At 36.5% G+C, this 21,743-nt stretch overlaps 1 protein-coding gene across 8 annotated transcripts in view; it reads right to left on the bottom strand.

The window, feature by feature from the left end:
• Positions 1-21,743, bottom strand: part of trh (PAS domain-containing protein trachealess) — a 270,673-nt gene that overhangs the window by 177,891 nt on the left and 71,039 nt on the right. The gene's annotated exons all lie outside the window — the stretch shown is intronic.

Genomic DNA, 21,743 nt, shown 5'->3' with positions numbered 1-21,743 from the left:
CGTGGCATTTGGCCCATACGCCACCATTGTCTTCCCAAAATCGAACGGCTAAAAATGCATCAGATAGTCAGTTACGTCTCATAAAGTGGCCGCAGCCGATAAAACTGGCCTCGAATGTCGAAAACGGCACTTAGTGGGTTTTGCTACTAGGCCGTTGGATTTTATTGTTGCTTATTATCATAAAGGTCAATTTTCGTAAATTTTCTTAGGGTTTTTACGTGTTTTTAAATTGTCGTATTAGGTTCGATCTGATTCTTTTTTGTTGATCTTTTAGTTTATTACTTATTTACTATTTTTTTTTTTTTTTAAGTATAAGAAGATAAGTGTGAGTCGAGCCCGTGTACCGGGACTCCATGCATGGTGGTATACCTACATATACACCATAAACAAAAAAAAACCTGATTTCAAATGAAAAAATCGCATTCAAATCGGTCCACCCGTTTAAAAGCTAAGTTGTCAGTCAGCCATGTACAGGACTCCACATAGAAGCAAACTTATAATACCCTCTTTTGGTCGTTGGTTAAAAAAACTAGATTACTACAGATTATTATTATTTAACCCCCGACGCGAAAAGAGACGTGTTATCACTTTGACCGCTATGTGTGTCTGTCTGTGGTACCGTAGCTCTTAAATGGGTGGACCGATTTTAATGCGGTTTTTTTTGAAAGCAGGTTTTCTAGCAATGGTTCTTAGACATGCTTTTTTTGTTGTTCTTTCTCAGTAACGGTTAAACGTACAAACCCGAAACTAAGAATATGATATACCTAGGTCCTGGCCGATTTCGGCTACGATTGGACAAGAGGGCTACGGTTGTTCGCCCGTTCATGTGCCCTTAAATGACTGCAATGGCCAATTATGCTCAAAAACGTGCGCAATGGCAGCATGTAAAGACACCGTCAACGTTATGGTAGAAAAAAATTATGACGAAAATAAAGTTGGAAAACCTCCGACTTTGTCACTTCAAAGTTCAATATCTCAATAACGGTTAAACCGATTTTGATGAAACATGACTAAGAACCATCGCCAGAAAACTTGATTTCAAATAAAAAACCACATTCAAATCGGTCAATCGGTCCACCCGTTTAAGAGCTACGGTACCACAGACAATACACACAGGCAGACACACATAGGTCAATCTTATAACACCTCTCTTTTTGCATCGGGGGTTAAAAAGAGAAGAAGAAGTATAAAAAGGTCTCGACAAAAAGCTATAAAATTATGTTTTCATATTATGATGGACTACCACACAGACTCGTATAAGCGTCATTATTCTTTTTTCGTACCAAAATGTATCAATCTTAACACTCCACTAAAACCATCCGTTGCCAAATCGCTACAATTCCCAAAAAGTAACGTCATAAAATAAGTTGGCGGCCGGATCAAAACCGCTTAAGTCAAAAAGCCCATAAATTACGCACTTGCGCGGCGGCCCGGAGAAAAACGCGTCTCGCAAAATATTGGCATTTATAAGTTATTACGCTATACCGACCTGTCGGCTGCGTCCGCGCTGTGTGTCAAGTAAGAAAAAGTGTATGTTTATGCTATTTCATTGATTAATATGCGGATAATTTAAAACATAGCCACGGCAGCCACTTTTCTGCGACAGAAATCCACAAAAATCATGTTACACAGACCCAATTATCAAAAAAACAATATAGCGCTCATATATATGTCATGCCATAATGTATACTTCATATATGTATGTGTCGCGCAAACATGGCCGTCACGCACGACGGTAACGGAGGAGCAAGATAAAAATGTTGAGTTTGATATGGACTTATTTATGTTTAAAATGCTATCAAATTAGATTATCAATACTTCAAGACATGTTTAGATCTAAACAATTAAATTTAAATAGAAGTTATGGAAAATGCTACATAAATGATTCAGCGTTTGCATTTAAAAAAAATAACTGTACAAACATAATACAGTCAAAAAATTGGCGGGTTTTTTTTTTGTCAGATAAAGTTCGTAATTAACTTGCTTTCTCAATTAACTAGAGTAAGCTGGTTGAGACAGCAAGATAAAAACGAACTTTTCCGACAAAATACGATGACAAAATATTAATCACTGCATCTGTTGTTATTATTTCCTTTTATTATTCCTACAAGTAAATAAAACCTCAAGCAAACCCGCTTGCGCGGCTAGTCGCCCTATAAATCGAGATGCACGGCGGCGGGTCATAAACCGACCCCCATTTCAGGGGTCAGCCGGCACTCAAGGATATTCCTATTCAATAATTTATACAATTGATAAATAATAAATGGAGAATGACCGGCGGATCTGTTTTATTTTTATATTCTTTGAGCCTGCAATATTGAGTTTCATTGCAGTCGGATGGGCGTATTATGCGAGTATTTCGTTGCTGGGGGGCTACTACGACATTTGAAAATCGAACTTCGTATTGTATCGTCCCTCTCACTCTCGTTTTAAATAATATTTGCGTCAGCGGGACGGCAAGATGCGAAGTTCGAGTTTCGCAGTTCGTAGTATAGGGCCTGAAATTGAGGCTCCTGGTTCTTAGGAGTATTATACACTGACCTGGCCTTTACCCCCGGTTTCGTTCGCGTACATTTTTACTATTTTCATTGTACTGTATTTGAACTTTATTGTTTCTTAATGTTAATTTTACTATATTTCTGTAATGACGATACCTAGTGGAGAACCAACCTTATTTTAATTTTTGTTTATTTCATTACTTCACATTCTTAATTTTTCCAAATTTTTATTTCTTTTGAGGTTTAAAAAATATCAATAATACTCAAATATTTATTTACACTTTTGTCCTTAGGGCAAAAACCGTCCAGGCCATAACGCATAAACCCACCATCTTTCTAACGAGCCTCAAAATACCTTGGACCACTCGATTCCATAATCGATCAATTAAACCTCCTCATCAGAATTCGGGAATCTTAAAACGAAATAAATGAACACCCTAACGCCTCGCGCAATTTTTTCGCACGACGTCGCGGCAACAATCGCGCTGTATAATAATATCGGATAATACAAGTTTTTGTCCGTTCCGATTTCTATATGATTGCACATTTCACTAACGCGTCGACTGAAACCGAATGGCATTCCTATCAGCTTTTTAATTTCGTTCCTCACAACGCATTTTCTATTTAACGTTCTATTGAACAAAACGCCTTTTCCTTTGCATCTTCCTTTCCCGTTCTTCATTTTGCCGTCGATCGTATATCCACCTTATCTGACCTGCTATAAGTAGTATTTTGTTCGCAGAGAGGCGCATAGGTTGAAGGTCATAAATGAAATACTCAAAAAGGCATTCTATCTCCTTAAAGACGGAATCAGTTCTTCATAATGGCGAGGCAGCATTGTTACGGATTCCATGCATCGGGCGAGAGTTGTTATCGGAAAATACCTTTTAGGAAAAAGGCACTTCGATTTCCATTACGTTTTGTCGTACATTCGATCGGATCATTGTTGGATTTTTTTCATGAGCGAAGCATTTCTTTTATCTAGATGATAATGCTATATGGGTCTGTGTTTTGGCGTACTTATTTGCATTTTATTATCTTTTTTTTAGGATTGAGAGGGAGTCGTAAATATTTATAAAGGCAATGCAGAATAGACTAAATAACAAGTTAAAAACAACGAAAATAAAGTAAACTACTTAACTAATTACTTAATTACTAACGGAGCAAATAGAATGGATTCCGGCCGAACAACACTGTCAAAATTTGCTAACTCTGACACTATTATTTTGTTTTTGTTTTATGCGTGAGTATTTATTTAACACCGGTAAGGAATATTTTTCTGTATTTCTTTCTTCATTATTTCCTTATTACAAACCAAGAGCTTAAGAATAAAGATTCCCTAGATATCCTTGACCACAGTGCATTAATATTAATGACGCTTTTATTTGCACCCACTGCCTTTACTCCATAGCACAAATTCCTTAGCATTCTAAATTAAAAAAAAACTAAGTTCACAAGTTCAAAAGACAAAGGAACTTGCCCCACACCCCTCATAATCCTTTTAAAACTTGCAACTTAAGGCGCCGACACACAAATCCCTGGCGGGTCGTGATCGCGTCTTCTTCACGACCTCTCACGACTCTTTACGACATTTTACGACCTCCTTAATGACGCTCGCGCCTGTTTTAATAGCAGTTAATGACGCTGGATAGCCCTCGCTTGACTTAGAGTTCTTAGACAGACATGGTGGTGATGATTTTGGATGTTTGAAGTGAGATTTGTGTCACACAAAAGCTGTTATTATACCTATGTATTGTACTGTACCTATATGTGTATGTATTCAACTGATAAATAAGTTTGATTGTTAAAAGTAAGTGTATCTGTTCATCTGTCAAGACCATTTTTCTCTGGATCGCGACAAATATACGATACGAGTATCAAGTTGAATCAGGAAAAAAAGTTTTTAAGCGCACATGATGAATAGATACATATTTATCAAATGTGTTTCCTTGTGAGAATCAAAACTTTTAAGCCGAGTTAAGACTTGCAAGAAAAATCGTGCAAGTTGCATTACATTGCCAGGCCGTAAGGCCGACGAGTTTGTAGTGGTCAATCGAGCGCCGCAGTGTAATGCAACTTGCACGATTTTTCTTGCAAGTCTAAACTCGGGTTTAGGTTACTTTCAGTTATAATATTTGGCAAGAAGTATAGTGCTCTAGCCTAGAGGAAAAGTCCAAAAATCACCGATCTGAATGATTTCGCCTAATTGTTACTTGAATCTGTTTACTGCCAATGCCCCAATCTCTTAAACTTTTTATGTATGTTTGTACATGAACATAAAAAACACATCAGAAATGAGGAGATACGTAGAAGAACAAGGGTCACCGATATAGCCAAGTGAATTAGCTCGTTGAAGTGGCAATGGGCAGGCCATATAGCACGGAGAACAGATGGTCGTTGGGGGCGAAAGGTTCTCGAGTGGAGACCGCGGATCGGCAAGCGCAACGTAAGATGTCCACCAACGAGATGGACGGATGACCTGGTTAAAGTCGCGGGTTCACGGTGGATGCAAGCCGCTTCCAACCGAGGCAACTGGAGGTCTATGGGGGAGGCCTATGTCCAACAGTGGACGTCCTATGGCTGATATGATGATGATGATAAAAAACACTTTGTTTTTCCTAGATAGATAACTGACTTAAATATTTTCGACTGCTTCTAAATTTGTAAAGATTATCTAAGATCCGTAACAACACCACACGTTTAATATTTCTAAGTCGCTTGTGTGAATTTCTCATCATAAGTATAATTCTAATTTTCAAATATTTGTTTTATTTGTGTCTTTTGTGAAGATGAATACGAGTACGAGTAAACCGGTTTGACGACCGGATGGCTAAGTGGTTAGAGAACCTGACTACGAAGTTTGAGGTCCTGGGTTCGAATCCCGGCCGGGGCAGATATTTGTGTGAATAACACAAATGTTTGTTCTCGGGTATTGGATGTTTAATATGTATTTAAGTATGTATTTATCTATATAAGTATGTTAAACGTTGCCTAGTATCCATAGTACAAGCTTTGCTTAGTTTGGGACTAGGTCAATTGGTGTCAAATGTCCCATGATATTTATTTATTTATTTAAATGCCTTCCTCCTTTCTTTCAATTCAGGAGACTTGGCCATTTTTCTACATTCCTGATCCCTAATCCTCGAATCAAACAAGACGAGCTGATCTCATGCCTCGGCAGACCGCTCGTAAAAGGAAATTGCGTTTGAGGAGTACCCGAGGTGGGCGGCATTCATTATTGCTCTACTATCTCATTAGTAGATTAACGCCTTAAAGGGCGGACAAAAGCGCGAGCAAGTTCTTGTACTTTTGTGTTGGCGGGGTTTTTTGGTTGTATGTCACCAAAAGCTTGACAGAATACCGACATTCAGTCGGTTGGAAAGTACATTTCAGTAGAGCTGATCACAAGCAGCCATTACCAAACACAGGACGTATTGTACTAGCGATTGTATCATCTCTTTCTCCCCTCATTCTATTCCATTTGACAGAAAGAAATGGTTATTGCGATTATGGTTCCGTCTACAATGCAGTCATAGCGTGGTGCAACTACTATCTCCAATTTTCAGAAATAAAACAAAATTCGCTATCAAGCCAATTGCCGTCATAACTTAAAGTAAAGTTAAACGGCGCGTTAACGGCCGTTTAGAGAGACGGTTTTAATCAAACGCTAACTGCCGTATTTGCATACGAACTTATTCCATGACATTTAACAAGAGTTTTAACTTATGGTGGTGCTTTAGCTTTTGGGGGTAGCTTCCTGTTGGATGTCATTTTTATTATAAACTAGTTGTTGCCCGCGGTTTCGCCACTGTTCCTTTTTAGGGTTCCTGAGCCAAAATGGCAAAAATGGAACCCTTATAGTTTCGCCATGTCTGTCTGTCTGCCTGTCTGTCTGTCTGTCTGTCCGTCCGCGACTTTACTCAGGGACTATCAATGCTAGAAAGCTGTAATTTTGCATGGATATATATTGTAAACTATGCCGACGAAATGGTACATACAATAAAATATTTAAAAAAAATTTTTTTTAGGTTCCCATAGACGTAAAGTGGGGGTGATTTTTTTTTCTCATCCAACCCTATAGTGTGGGGTATCGTTGGATAGGTCTTTTAAAACTATTAGGGGTTTGCTAAAATGATTTTTCGATTCAGTTATTTGTTTGCGAAATATTAAACTTTAAAGTGCAAATTTTCATTAAAATCGAGCGTCCCCCCCCCCTCTAAAATCTAAACCGGTGGGTGGAAAAATTTGAAAAAATTCAGGATGGTAGTAAGTATATCAAACTTTCAAGTAAAACTATAACGGCTAAGTTTGCTTGAGAATTATTAGTAGTTTATGAGTAAATAGCAGCCTAAGGTATAAAATATACCTAAACTTGGAAGATTCCGTATAAAATACGAAATCCTTAGAAAAATATTACTTAATTTTTTCGTAATGGCTACGGAACCCTATTTTGGGCGTGTTTTGTTTAACAGAAACCTTGTCTTGACAATAACGGACACAATTTTTTTTTATCCTATGTTTTGGTGCCGCCGTTTGGAAGTTATGCGTGTACATACATTTCGCCGAATTATTTTTATTTATATAAAAGATACCAAGAGGTTTAAAAGGTCATATAAGTCGCTATTATCATGGTGTATGTGGTGGCATGCTAGTGAGATTATTGTGTTAATTTGAGATTTTTGAAGAAAATTTATGTGACACCACTTCGGCTGTATAGATAGTGCCACTAGAGTTGAAGTGAATGATTACACACACAGCTACAACATATCGTGTGAAGAGCGCCAAAGTTCGCATACATTTCGCTAGTCATACCGTAATATTTGTCCGAATCATCATTAGTCATAAAAAAAAATCCCACTGAAACTGAAAAAAAACTGAAAATTTTAAATGGTCATCCTGTAGACAACGTAGGTTAGGTTAAGTTTGTTTTATAAACTATTCTGAACAATTATTGGATTCGGAGAAAAAAGGGTTATGGGAAACGATCATTCTGACAAACATTACATTCGGACTTTCAACAAGTATGCGAGCCGATATCGAACCGTAGCTGTGTGTGTATTCATTCACTTCAACTCTCATGGTACTACCTATATAATGAAGCTAATTGAGAGAGTTCGTACGATAAATGCAAACTTTTCTGATAAAATCCGACGTTAAAGCATTAAGTGTATCTGTAACAGTTTTTCTAAAACAAAAATAGCTCTTGAGAAAAAAAAAGTCACATCGTATTGTACCTATACGAAAAATTATCTCGCTATTACAATATGTCTAAACAAAACACACGCGTTCTTCAGAAAAAAAATCTTAATCAGTTCACCCTCAAGAGAGGGCAGGGGTGCGGAACATTTACATAAAGGAAATGAACAGGAAAACGGCCCGATACGGTTAATAGAGTGCGATATTAATTGTGCAAGGTTGACGACGCCTGCGATACGAAAGATTAATTAGATGAGGTGTCGAGCTATTTGTTTGGCGCGCTTTGAATAATGACTGTCGTGTTAGTTGTCGTCAACATTTTAATGAATATTTTTTATTTATTTTTTAATATTTAGGGTATCGTATCGTAAGCTTAGGTACCGAAATTGTGAATTTTGGCTAGGAGTAAGGCAATTAATCACAATTTTTATTTAATTTTTAGTTCGCGTTATAATATGGTAAATAAATAATCTCACAGTAATATTATGAACTGTTTTAAACTAACTCTGTTTACTTAGTGTAGGTAAGTTTTTTCTATAATTACCGGTACTTTGTCACTCCAAACTTTTTCATACATTTTCATACTCGATTTTTAAAGCCCTTTATTTTGATAGTCCACTCAAGGGTACTGAAATCTTTTATTTCTCAGGCACAGATTAAATTCGCAATTTTGATTTTTAAAGAATTTAATTTATACGCATTTTCACTTGCATTACCAACATGAACCTTATGACATATCGTTTATTAAAATCGGTTTAGCTATTAAGTAGTTATAAGCAGGCATACATATAAAAACACAGGCCAAAAACATAACCCCCCTTTTGGGCTTCACCACAGTCAGAGAAAAAAAACTTTGTTTTTATAGAAAAGCAAACTTACTTTTGACTTTTTTTAATTTGTACCCTCAGATTTTAATTAACTGCCACCTGTTGTGATAATTTTTTTATTTTTCATAAATGTCATTAGATACCAGTTCAGTTTTTTTTTTGATACTTAATCCATGTGCTCTAGTATGAATACTTAATCCAAATTCAGAACAAAAACAAAAACACTTACGCATCTTTAAAAAACAATACGGAATAAATCAAACAAATTCGATCTAATAAACTCAATAAGGAGCAACACTGATTTATAGTCAGGGATAAAAAACAGTTCCAACTTCTTGACAAATAAGTCCAATAAAACAAGCGTATTGGCTTAGGAAAGTCGCTTTATCACGCGGGCATGCACGGAATATTATGTGCCGGAGAAAAGCTGCAGAGATTGTACGGACTTGGCGCTGCACTACCACGCATGAAATTTTTAATAGTATGTGAATCAAATTTCAATGTGAATATTTTACGTATGATCTGTGATTATTTATTTTGTGTGCATTATATAATACTTAGGCATTTAATGATAGCAAATGTTATATCTTGTAACATTTTGTGGTATTCAATTCGTAGTTTCATTAAAACTTTTGGAAGCCCGTTTTACCTAACTTTCTGTGTGTTTTTATACCTAATTATTTATGTTACTTACCTATTAATAAACCAAAATAGGATTACATGGTTGCTAAGTGGCTCAACAGTCCCTTTTCGAGGGTGTACAGTTGATTTCATAAACATGTGAGCAAAAATTTGTTCAAAAATGTCTGAACACGACTCTATTGTTAGCGTGTTCAAATGTTTTTGATCACACAAGTTTATGAACGTGACTGTACATCACTTCAAAACTTAGCTAATTAGCCCAGTGGTTAGAGAACCTAACTACGAAACTTAAGGTCCCGGGACTCCCGGGTTCGATTCCCGATCTGGGAAAATCACTTCTTTACAATTTTATTTAGTATTTTTGCTTGTATGAAATTAACGAATTAATTGGCAGAGTCCTGCGGTGGTAGCGTAAATCCATACAAAAAAGTATCAGAATTATTCAACCAAATAATAAAACTCCTGTAATTCTAAAGTTTAAGAGAAGTTTCCCTGCCGGCCGCGCGGCTGCGTTAGGTATTCGTTTGGGATATTGCTGTCTTTATCGCTCGTGACATAAGCGCTCGCAGCCGTCCCCCCCATGCCTTCCGCAACGACGTCCGTAATTTATATCGAGATAGCTGTAGGCTTTTTATGATTTGGGCGGTTGAATTTTGGGTTTCGTTGTCCTCATATTATACGAATAGTATAGCACAGAAATCAATGATATTTTACAATCAAGATATTCATTATATTTTCAATGCCTATGGTTTTTTCGATTTTTTAAAAAAATGCTTTATTAGTCTGTAATTCTCGTGCTAAGTTGACATCTTTTTTTTGGCGACTTTTGAGCTCCTGTAATGCTGATATTACACATTTATATGAAAATCTGAAAACCACAGGCATAGATAATTACATCTAGTCCATACTTACAAAATTTCATCTATTTCTGTTGCCTAGTTTTCGAATGATACCGGGACTACGTTTGTATGGAGAATGGAACGAAGAGACTTCTCTTAAAAAGCCGCAGTAAATTTTCCAACAACCTAAAACTTGTACGACTAAGAAAATTTCCCCAAAAATCCCCCATCTCACTTACCTCCTTTTGCCCCTGCGCCCCTCGATAAATAATTTGGGCGTATTACCATATGTCGATTTATCTCGGCCTGAATTATTATTTATGGGCAAACCCGCGGTACATATGTTAACTAAATCCGGGGGAGCCAAAGAGTAGATAAGATTCAAGACATGTTTACGCAGTGGGAGATTTGCGTGAGTTTGGAAAAGAATATGATTGAGAATGTTCATTGTTTTTAGAAATACCTATTAACTCCATTTTTTATCGGTTTTAAGTAACTAATATTTCTTTGCGTCTATTTTAGTTTGTAATTTGAGAGTAAAAAAGGTAGGGCCTATTTATTTCTAGTATTGTATTTGTACATTCATAAACCGACTTCAACTGTAAATTAAATAATAATTGCTTAGCCGATTTTATAAAGATTACAAGGGGCCGCTTGAACATCTATATAATATTCAAACTATAAAATAATCTTATAAATTGGACAACAAATACCGAACTTATCGGTGAATAAATATAAAAATAATAATAAATTGATCACCATCCCAGCCTATAAACGTTCCACTGCTAGGGCACAGGCCTCCTCTCATAATGAGAGGGCTTGGGCCGTAGTTTCCACGCGGGCCCAGTGCGGATTGGGACATTCACACACACTATTGAATTGCTTCGCAGATGTGTGCAGGTTTCCTCACGATGCTTTTCCTTCACCGTAAAGCTCATGGTAGATTTTATGTAATTTCGCACATGAATTTCAAAAAACTCAGAGGTGCGAGCCGGGGTTTGAACACACGATCCTCTGCTTGAGAGGCTATCGTGTCAAACTACTAGGCCACCGCGGCTTTTTTTAAATAAATGGATATAGAAGGTTAAAAAAAAACCAAAATGCGCGAGGCGCATAACTTCAATAGCTACTTAAAATATTAATCCTGTCTTATTGCTATTTTCCCCCTCATTCACTGTCGGCTATCTCCAATAATAGCCAATATAGAATAATGTCTCAAGAAACTACATATTTGTATCATGTGACAGATGCAAATCTTTACGAAATGTCCATAACTCTGACAACAAAACAAACCTTGTTAGCAAAGCAAATGTTATATGACATCCACAAGTCATTTCCAAGTTCAGAGAAGTGTCGCGTCTGCCGCTGCCCCCGCATAATCTTTGCGCCTCTCAAGATTCCCGCCCTTTGATTATTGAAGTTTGATGTCTCAACTCCGGCGTCGATCCGATTTGCATTATCCAATTTGTTTACATGAATACTGTTACGGAGTCGTGTTTAATCAGGGCTTGGATCATTGGCTGGCGGTGTCAAAGACTAAAAAAATCAGAAATAAATTTATAACACCTCCCTTTTTGCGTCGGGAGTTAAAAATAGAAGGAAGATCAGAAAGATTCAACACTGGAGACACCTGGATTTGGCCGAACGTAGTCCTAAAATTAAAGAGGTATTTTTCGAAATTCCCTCGGCATAAAGAGGGAGCAATTTTATATTTGTTCATGAGGGCCACAGGATAAAGCTTTTAATTAGTTCAAGGCAATCTGATTGCAACAAATTGCTAAAGGGTGTTCAAGCAAAAGCATGTGAGTTCTTCCGTGTCTTACCGTATTTTGCTTAAATCTACTCTGAGATCAAGCCTCCTAACCTATAATTCTGGATCCACCAATATTCCAATATTCAAAATTAAGTTCGATTTTCTCTGGTTTTAATGCTAGTTTTAGGAGCCAAAATAAAACCTTTCTTTCTTTCTTTCTTTCTTTTCTTTCTAAAACCTTCAGGCACAAATTTTGTTGCTCCATTTACAAACACATGTCCGTCGTCTCTTCTAACTAAAAAAAAGCGTGAAGACAAGCTCCCGCTCTAACAATTAAGGCCCCACCGCACCGTTTCCAATCCTAATTCTCATAAATATTCATTCGTATTGTGATTCTTTGATTAAGTGGCCGTCTGACGTCTATTTTCATTCTGACGAATAGGGGTCGTCTTAGATGCTACGCTACTGTTTTTTTGGCAAGATCTTTAATGCAAAGAGCTTTATGTGGGCAAACAAAGGGGTTGACAAGATGAGCTGGCGTGGTGCATGTAGATAAATTACAATCACTGTGTTTAAAGGAATGGTCAGCGTGTTAAAATAGCTAAGGCAGTTGTTTTTGTAGATGTAGCGGATTTCAAATGCCAATGCCTATTGAAATATACCAGTAACTAAATACAACAGGTGGCTGGCTGAAAGTCAGCGCTGTTATAAATATTTCAGCGTTATGCTGAGCCAGTATCCAATTCGCAATCGCAATCACACACTCCTTCTTTATCCTTCGTGTCGTCTATGTATATTGTTGTGTGTTGAGTGCTAGTGAATAAATGAATTTTCTTTCTTCCTTCCTTTATATTAAAATTGCTGGCTGTACTTTTTATTGACTATATATGTATTCTTCGTTACATATTCATCCAACCTACACCTAAGTAGAAGTAGGTCAAATTTAATTTTCTATGCTATAGGCAACCACAAAAACCATACCAGGACAGGTGAAAATAAATAAAAGCTTGTAAAATTAAATACGAGTAGGCAATTTTCATTTCGATAGGCATCTCCAACTTTATACTAGTTCGAAGACGTCCGCTGGTGGATTTAGGACTTACCCATCATTACCAAACCGTTCGTCTACTTTGCGAGAAGCCTACCAACACCGTATTGCAAATAAACATAAAAATTACCTCTTTTACGCTTCTGTCAACACCCCTTTCCTTTAAAAAATGAATCTACCCTCAAAAAAGTCAGATCTAATTTACAATTTCTTAAGGGTGCGACAACGATTGTTTATTTTAATTAACTCGATCATTTAGGTTATTAATAACTGTGATGTCGGATGTCGTGTCGGGCTAATCGGCCAATCTGTCTTACAGTGTATAAGGCCCTTAACACGGGAGCTGACGAAGTATAATTGGTTATGGAAATTAGTGCAATTTAGATTAATCGATTGTTTTTTTAAAGAAGTTTTAGGCGACAATCGCTTTACTTGCATAATTTCAGAAACAAGGTGTTTGGTTATCCATTTCTAAGTCTTTTTTTATATTCTGTTTTCCTAATAGTAATCCTTAGTTAAATACCACCTTCAAAAAAGGAGGAGATTCTCAATTCAGTTGCATTTTTAATGTCTGTTTGTTATCTAAGAACTCGGTCACTTATGAACGGATTTGACAACTCTATCTATGTTTAGAAAGGTACTTGAAACGGAAAGTATGTATGGTATTACATTTATGAACAAAAAATATTAACACTGGAGGAACTCCTAAATAGTTTTTTTGCCTTTATCATGTGTTTTAGTAACTCTCAGACATTTTTATATTGAGTAAGATTATGTACATGCTGAATAATATATATTTAAGACCTTTTGTTAACCACATTTAATGCAAATAAATAAATAAATGGATGGATGAATAAGACCTATACCTAATTGAATCTTTTGTTACAGCCAAAAGTTCATCGAAATTCATTCAATACTTAGCCCAATCACCCAAGCCTTAAGGGATCTCTTCCAGCCAACCTCTATCTAATTAAGTCATCCTTTTGGCCACAAGTCCTCAGAAATACGAATTACTACAAGTGACCAAATCCGGGTTTTAATATGACCGTGGTCAACTGATCCCGGACTAATCCGGACTTAATGGCCCGGGGACACTTTATTTCACCCGGCAAACTCCACAGCACGGTAACGCAAAGGACAAGCAACTTTATTCATACATTTTATAGAGCACAAGCTCCCGGTCTAAAAACGAATAGGGTGACATTAAATATAGTGAAGAAGAATAAGCTGTAGTGGTACAAATTAAAGTTGAATTTTGTATGTGCATGAAATTTCGCAAATATTTTTTAGGGTGCGGGCGATAGTGAAAGCATTTCTGTGTCAGATTATGATATTAGGAAATGTATGTCTGTTACAACATTAGTTATTGTTGGTTGTGATGTTTATTAGATTTTTACTGTTTTTTTTTTATTTATGGTCATTTTTCCTCATTTACTATTAGAATCATAATCTTATCCTCAAGCTCTATCAGTAAGTCTAACTAAAAAAGATAATAGTAAATTTGTAACAGGCTGCTTGGGGCTAGTATACGTTTGACAACTTTGACAGTTGCGTCACGGTTGTGTGTGATTGGTTAAATAACTAAATACCCAACGCTAGCAAGAATGCACCGTCAAACATACACTTCAATACAGTGTAATCCATTTAGTACGACCAACCGTTTTTAGCGACATAAGTAGGTATATACTGCCTATATAGGCATATGTCTGGTTTTAATATGAGCCACCATGAAAGTACATCGGTTCGTTTAGTACGGCGTCCGGTTAGTACGACGTTATATTTATTACGGCCCTTGGCCGTCGTTATAACCGGATTTTACTGTACTAACGCCATCTAGCGATATTTTGCCTGTCAAGGAAAAGAAACCCTCATTGCCAAGAATTACATCGTGCTTTTCTTAAACGCCGTATGAAGAACACCTGAAATATTTTTCTTTATACTTAGCTGAGATTTAAGATTTCGGGATTTTGCATGTGTATTTAAATCCCGTAAAGTTTCGGAATGAAAAGTCACCTATTATGTACGTATGTTATCCCCGAGATTTCATCCAAATTCGGCAATTCCTTTTCGCGTGAAAAAGTAACAAACACACACACACACAAAAAAAAAAAGTAAACAATAAAGAATCGAATTAAACATCAACACCTTTTAAGATACGTAAAAAAACGTGGAACTTTCTTATTAAGAGCAAATAAATTACGCTCCCCGCTAATTGGGAGGGGGGAAGAATTCCTCAACAGAAAAAAAGAATTTATGCTAAACACCCGCGAGCAAATTAAAAGTGCTAACGAATAAATTAATGCAATACTACCAGTCTGTTTTAATTATGTTCTATATGGTAAGAATAGTGGGGATAAGCCACGGGCTTGTATTAAAGTGGACGACATAAGTACGAAAAATAACCGAGTGTTTAAATTTTTTCATTACGTCACGAAAATATCTAAATTCTATCGGCACAGCAGCCTCCATTTGAATACGGTAAGTAGATGACACCATAAAAAATATTATAAGTCGCAACTTTAGTAAAACAATACTTTAATTTGGGCCGTGAGAACTGGTTTAAATATTTAATTAACTGCAAAATTACTTTTACTTGCTTTAAAACAAATAAATAGTAGTTGGTAATAGTTAGAATTGGCAAATAAGCAACGTGATAACTAGCCATTCGAATAGAGTATTTTGACAGGTCATACAAATATTACGCCGACTTTTCCAAAATTTCGTAATTCTAAATTCTAAATGAAACAGTAGCATTAGCCGACTTCAAATATGAAAAAAAAAATTGCTTAGCTGTTTTTATATAAGTAATATTAAAATCAAACTCGAAATTGAACTATTTCGAAACGTACAGACCTACCCATTTGGTGAACATTGAAGTTTTCGGTGAGCATACATACAAAAGCATGCCTCCTCTTCCTTTTGTTGTTTAATAAGTCAGTTTTAAATCCTACTTCCTACTAATATTATAAATGTGAAAGTTTGTGAGTGAGTATGTTTGTTACTTGTTCACGCTGCAACGGCTGGACGGATTTAGATGAAATTTGGCATAAAGTTTGTTTATAACCTGGATTAAAACATAGAATACTTTTTATCCCGATATTCCCACGGGATAGGGATAAAATCTCGAACTAATAACCGCTAGGTTTATTTGGTAGGTAGATAGCTGAACATCTGGAATAACACATAAGCTACTTTTTATCCCAATATTCCCACGGGATAGGGATATAAAATCTTGAAATAATAACCGCTGGGCTTAGAGTCATGAAATTTGGTATGTAGATAGCTGGACATCTGGAATAACACATAGGCTACTTTTTATCCCGATATATTCCCACGGGATAGGGATAAAATCTTTAAATAACAACCGCTGGTTATAGAGTCATGAAATTTGGCATGGTTGTTATAATATAACGTCAATGAAAACCACGATGTAATTTTAGGGAATTCCCACGAGAGTTTAATAAAATCCCGGAATTTCAATTCAACTGCTGTATCTATAATGATTAACGCGTGCGAAGCCGCGGGTAAACGCTAGTGTTATATATTATTTCTTTTTATGAGGCACATCCATATAACGCTAGCGTTACAAGTAAATTATCAGGGGTCAAACAGCGGCTTAATCGAGGCGATAAATCTTCCAGATAAAATGAAGCGCCGCTTCAAGAATTTGTCATATTAATCACGGGAGCTTTATACATATCCATTGTTTTTTGACGATGGAAGCGTTTTTCACTCCCTCTGTACCATATAGTTTATTTTCATTTTTCAAATATTTATAATCGATAGCTCTTATCTACTGAAATGTTTAGAGTTAGGTATTTAACCAAACCCTTTATTCCTGTAAAATTCAGTAATTTTTTTTTTTAACCGACTTCAAAAGAGAAGGTTCGGAATTGGACTGTATGTGTGGATAGACAAAATAATTGCAATTTTCATAGCAATGCATGTGACAAGGGGCGGGGGGGCTAAAATGGTAAAAATTGGTGGGACAAACTTTGTGGATGGCCCCTAAAGAATTTTGACCGAGAAAATCTATTGGCCAGCCTTGTTCTAAAGCTCTAACGTATTGCCATGCTCCTCACAAGCCTTTAATTGGAGCGAGATCAATATCTGCCTTTATCTATACGAAGATAACGATAAGCGATAAATATTTAAACAAAAGAGCAATTAGTTTAAAAGGGGCAGTTTAGATTTGTAGAGCATTTTTAACACCCTTATGTTGGCATCACTTGTAAGTTGTAATTCTTTTGTAGGAATAAACGGGACCCTATTAATCTCTGAATACTGTCCGTCTGTCCGTCACAGGGTTGTATTGTATCTCAAAAATCGTAATAAAAATATACCTGAAAGTTATGTTAAATATAATCTGTATTTTTTTGTTGTTACAGCAACAGATAAATAAACATAGAATTGAATAAAAATTAAAAAGCAAAACCTTAAAAAAAACGCAAAAAAGAAGTCTAGTGGTCTAAAAACTCTGCTAAGTAACTTAAATTTCAACAGTTGGGACTCAAAATATTTCAGTAGTGTCACATATTTTATGTCACAGACATGTATAGCTGTCTTGCATTTGTGGAACGGAGGAGCAAAAAGGAGCAGAAGTTAAAAGGTTATAGTTAATTTGGTACTGAAGTAAAATTTGTCCGAATTCCTAGCTCTTATGTTTAAAAGTGCGATAGTGCCTTATTACCATTACAATATGGCGGCTGCGCTGTGCCGCACAAAGGAGTCACTTTCGCTGCAGCGCGCCTAACGTTGATGCATGGATTGTTATTCTATTCTGTGGCACAAACATGTTACGTCACCAAAGAAAAACTATCTAAAAATGAAGAGACGTTTGAATTATTCTAGTGTGTACCTAGTTTAGACTGGGAATAGAGAGGTGATAAAAAGCTATTATCTAATACCATTAAACAAGCAATTCTTGTATTTAATCAGAATCTCGGAAACGACTCCAACGATTTCGATGAAATTTGGTATGTAGAGGTTTTCGGGGATGAGAAATTGATCTGGCTTGGTCTTGGTCGTACTATATTATTATTAGCAACAGCTAGTCTGCATCTAACCTCATGACTTTAAGGCAACTCAAGCCAAGAGGAAACTCAAATTCTACGTGCAATATAACAGCCCTACCATAATCGTAGAAGCTCATTTGCCCGGTACCTGGCCAGTAATTTTTCACGAAAAAGCCATAAAGTAAGGTAAACTCACAAGCTATGCTAGTCACGCTCTCTTAGGCAGGAAAGAGTACGATGTAAATGGGGGTATAGTGCGAGAGTGAGACAGCTTTATAATGCGTGGGTAGATGAATGGCAGACGAATTTTACGAGGTCGGTAATATATATATATGTAAATTTGGGCTTGAGCCATAGTTCCCACGCGGGTGCAATGCGTATTGGGAACTTCACACACGCACACCATTAAATGGCTTCGCAGGTTTGTGCAGGTCTCCTCACGATGTTTTCCTTAAAGCTCGAACCGTATAAAGCTCGTGGTAAATTTCAAATGTAATTTTGTACATGAATTTCGTAAAATCACAAGTACGAGTCCGGGTTTGAACCTACGATACTTACCCTGCTTAAGATGCGAATGGCAATAAGCCACATTACTGCAACCATGGATTTTTTTGACTGCTGTTTTGAGTGTTTGTACTGAAAACCAGCGCTACGGCTTGCCGTGGCAACACCCTGAGAGTGGCCCTTTTTGCTTCTTCGGCACGTTTCTTTTCTTTCTTCCTATTTAGTAAGTATGTAAGGTTGTCAATTTTTTTTTAGTTGTAATTTATTTTTCTTTTTGTGCCGAATTTTAGTAAATTTTATTCTTTCTTTTTTTTCTTTTGAAAGTTATTTGCAGAGCCCGGAATTTTCGCGGCATTTTTGATCTGTCATAAGTGTCTTACTTATCGACTCTACCTAAATGATTCGATTAACGATAACTCTTTTAAGCACTACAATCATTGATAGGAGACTACAACAGACTTTGAATACAAGATTGATTTATTAAATTAGAAATTCATTGCATAATGCATATTTATGTCTATTTCAAATTTTCGGCTAATTAACTTAATAATAATTAACTTTTGACTAGCCGGTAGAAGAGATCGCTCTTTAACGATAAAACCGTCTACTGTTAATCTTTTTAGGGTTCCGGACCCAAAATGGCAAAAACGGAACCCTTATAGTTTCGCCATGTCTGTCTCGATATTGCTAACTATCGGAACCCATAGTAGAAGTCACTATTCAGATCAATCACTAACTTCATACCATCTGATAAGTTAACACCTATCAAGTTTCACTACTCAGCCATTGACATTTTATTTTTCATAATTTGTTGCACAAAAAGTATCATAGTCATAAATACATTATGAAGGAGCGAATACTCCTTTGTATTATGTGCCACTTTTTTTTCCGTTGATCATTTAACTTTTAACGCTCCATATTTAAAAATATCGCTAACAAACTGGCCATGCAGAATGCAAATACGTTTGATTAAAAACAATAACCGCCGCATTGAATAAGGAATCGATTCGATCATTCGATTTGAGATTCATTCGATTACTCTCCCTACTAGGTAACTCGTAATTAGTCGAGCTATTGTGTTATTCGATTTATGCTCGATGTAACTCGATTGTAAGTTGTAAATTATAATAATAATTTATGGGTTGGAAACGGTGGGAAATTTAATATTTATACTCGTATTTTCCTAAATGGTGTTCAATGAGAATTTCTGTGGCAGGCTAGTTGCTATTTGTGCATGTAATGTTGGTTAACAACTAAGACCATGAAGAAACGTCAACCGACTCCTTGAGAGTGACACAACCTACACCATACTACCAGTTGTTGTAGCAAACATGTGGTTCGATAGTTTCTGATCAAATTGGCTGTGGTCCTATAAGGGTTCCGGTTTTTCTTTTTAAGGTACAGAACCCTAAAAATACAGAGGCAGTAGTTTCGTCACAGTAGCAATAACTAGAATTACACTATTTTCAAGTGATATTTCGTAATCTAGGATCTATTTGATATCAATTGTCCCAGGAAAAAAAATGGACCAATCAATCAACACCGAAAGAACCAGAAAAACTAACCCAGGATAATCAAACGACAGCCATCAGTCAGAAGGGGATAGCAGTCTATCCCCTTCACTAATTTTATGATTGCTTGATCTCCATACTTTTATAATATCCACGTACCTACATACTCTATTAACGCCTTCCTAATTTGTCTAAATTTAAATAATTTTAAACGCACTGTAAACAACATCGAGAGTTATTAAATGAAGCATTTATTTATGCCCGCCGGACACGACTTTAAATATGGCTATCGTATGCACTTAATGAATAACGAGCTACCGGTTGTTCGCTGCTTTTTTGACTTGTTATTGTAATACTGAGGTCCATATTACGATCACAACTTTAATCAAACTTTTGTAAATTATGAATAGCCATTTTAATACTCGTTGGTGGCAAAGGGCAGGCCATATAGCACGGAGATCAGATGGCCATTGAGGTCGAAAAGTTCTCGAATGGAGACCGAAGATCGGCAAGCGCAGGTGCAGCGCAGGATGTCTACCACGGTGATAGACTGGTGACACGATAAAAAGTTCCAGTTCATCACATATTTTATTAAGGTCACCTCATTTTACACAATTTTACTAAAATAAGAAACCCAAAGATCATCATCAATCATCAAATCAAGTAGATAGATCAGAATCATCATCAACAGCGTATCAGCTGTAGGACGTCTACTGTTGGAAATAGGTCTTCCCCATAGACCTGAAATATGATAGGTGGATAGCCAAATGTGACACTTAATTTTTAATATTTATTAAGTTTCATCTCGATTCTATCTCAATGCCAACGCTATTTTTTAAACTAAAACGTCAAACTTCAGTTTTTTTCGTGGCGCGAAGGCACACGCAGTTCTAATTTGGCCGGGCTCTGTGCCGAGAGCGGTTTTTCATTATTTTCAGCCAGTGTCTTAAGCCTGGCTTACCGCACACGCGGCGCATACTAAACAGTTTAGAAAAATACGGTTTTAATATTGACCCGAACAGTGCGGACTGCCGCCCTTATGTCAGTGTTGCCAGTTATAAATATTTGATGATTATATTACAAAATCTGACGGGTTGTGTTAAATATAATAGCATTTTTAAGTAGTAGGAATTAAAAAAAAAGGCTAAACTGAGTTGTTATGAATGTCTTCGTTGTCCCGTTTCACTTGAGATCAACTCTCCATAATACCTTTCCGCGTTCTTCTTCCCATTTTGTGTAATGACGTTACACCCATTCTCTTTAAATCCTTCTTAACTGGTCCTAGTCGTTTGAAGTTCAAGTTATAATTAATGTTTAGTACAGTACTTTCAGGAAAAATTGACAATTTCATAAGGAAAGCAGATGACTCCTATCAATAATATTCATTTCAAATACACACAGCAAATTGAATCGGTGGCAGTAAGTTAACCAGATTGACATCTGTCATTTGGTGCCTTAATTTTAATAACATCATAGATTACCAGCTATCTTATCCCGATTGGAAAACGAAATTACAGTGCACGCCGCGTAATTTTATTGTGATTGGATACCTTTTTTCTTTCGATATTTAGCTCTTTTTTCACTCTCAATCCTTTGTTTGGTTCGTGAGAACAGTGTTGGAAATTACCATTTTTAGAGGCTGGATTATCTGGCTTTTTTGAGGTTATTTTAATCGAGTAGCGAAATCGATTGGGGATCTCGGGCAGAGATGCGGTGTTCGGAATTACATGTTTTGGGCGGGTTCGAGATTTGGCGGAATTTGATGTTTTGCTGATGACATGAGACTTGAGTGGTTGATTGCTTAGGATGGTTTTGGATTTTTGGGAATAATGTGTTGATCTAAAAACTGTGGTACGGTCAGGAGAATTTGGTTCGATACAGTTTGAGTTACGCACATATTCAATGTTATT

This window comes from Choristoneura fumiferana, chromosome 20, assembly GCF_025370935.1.
Source record: "Choristoneura fumiferana chromosome 20, NRCan_CFum_1, whole genome shotgun sequence".
In the NCBI taxonomy this organism is placed as follows: domain Eukaryota; kingdom Metazoa; phylum Arthropoda; class Insecta; order Lepidoptera; family Tortricidae; genus Choristoneura; species Choristoneura fumiferana.
This window is presented reverse-complemented; position numbering and strand designations above follow the sequence as displayed.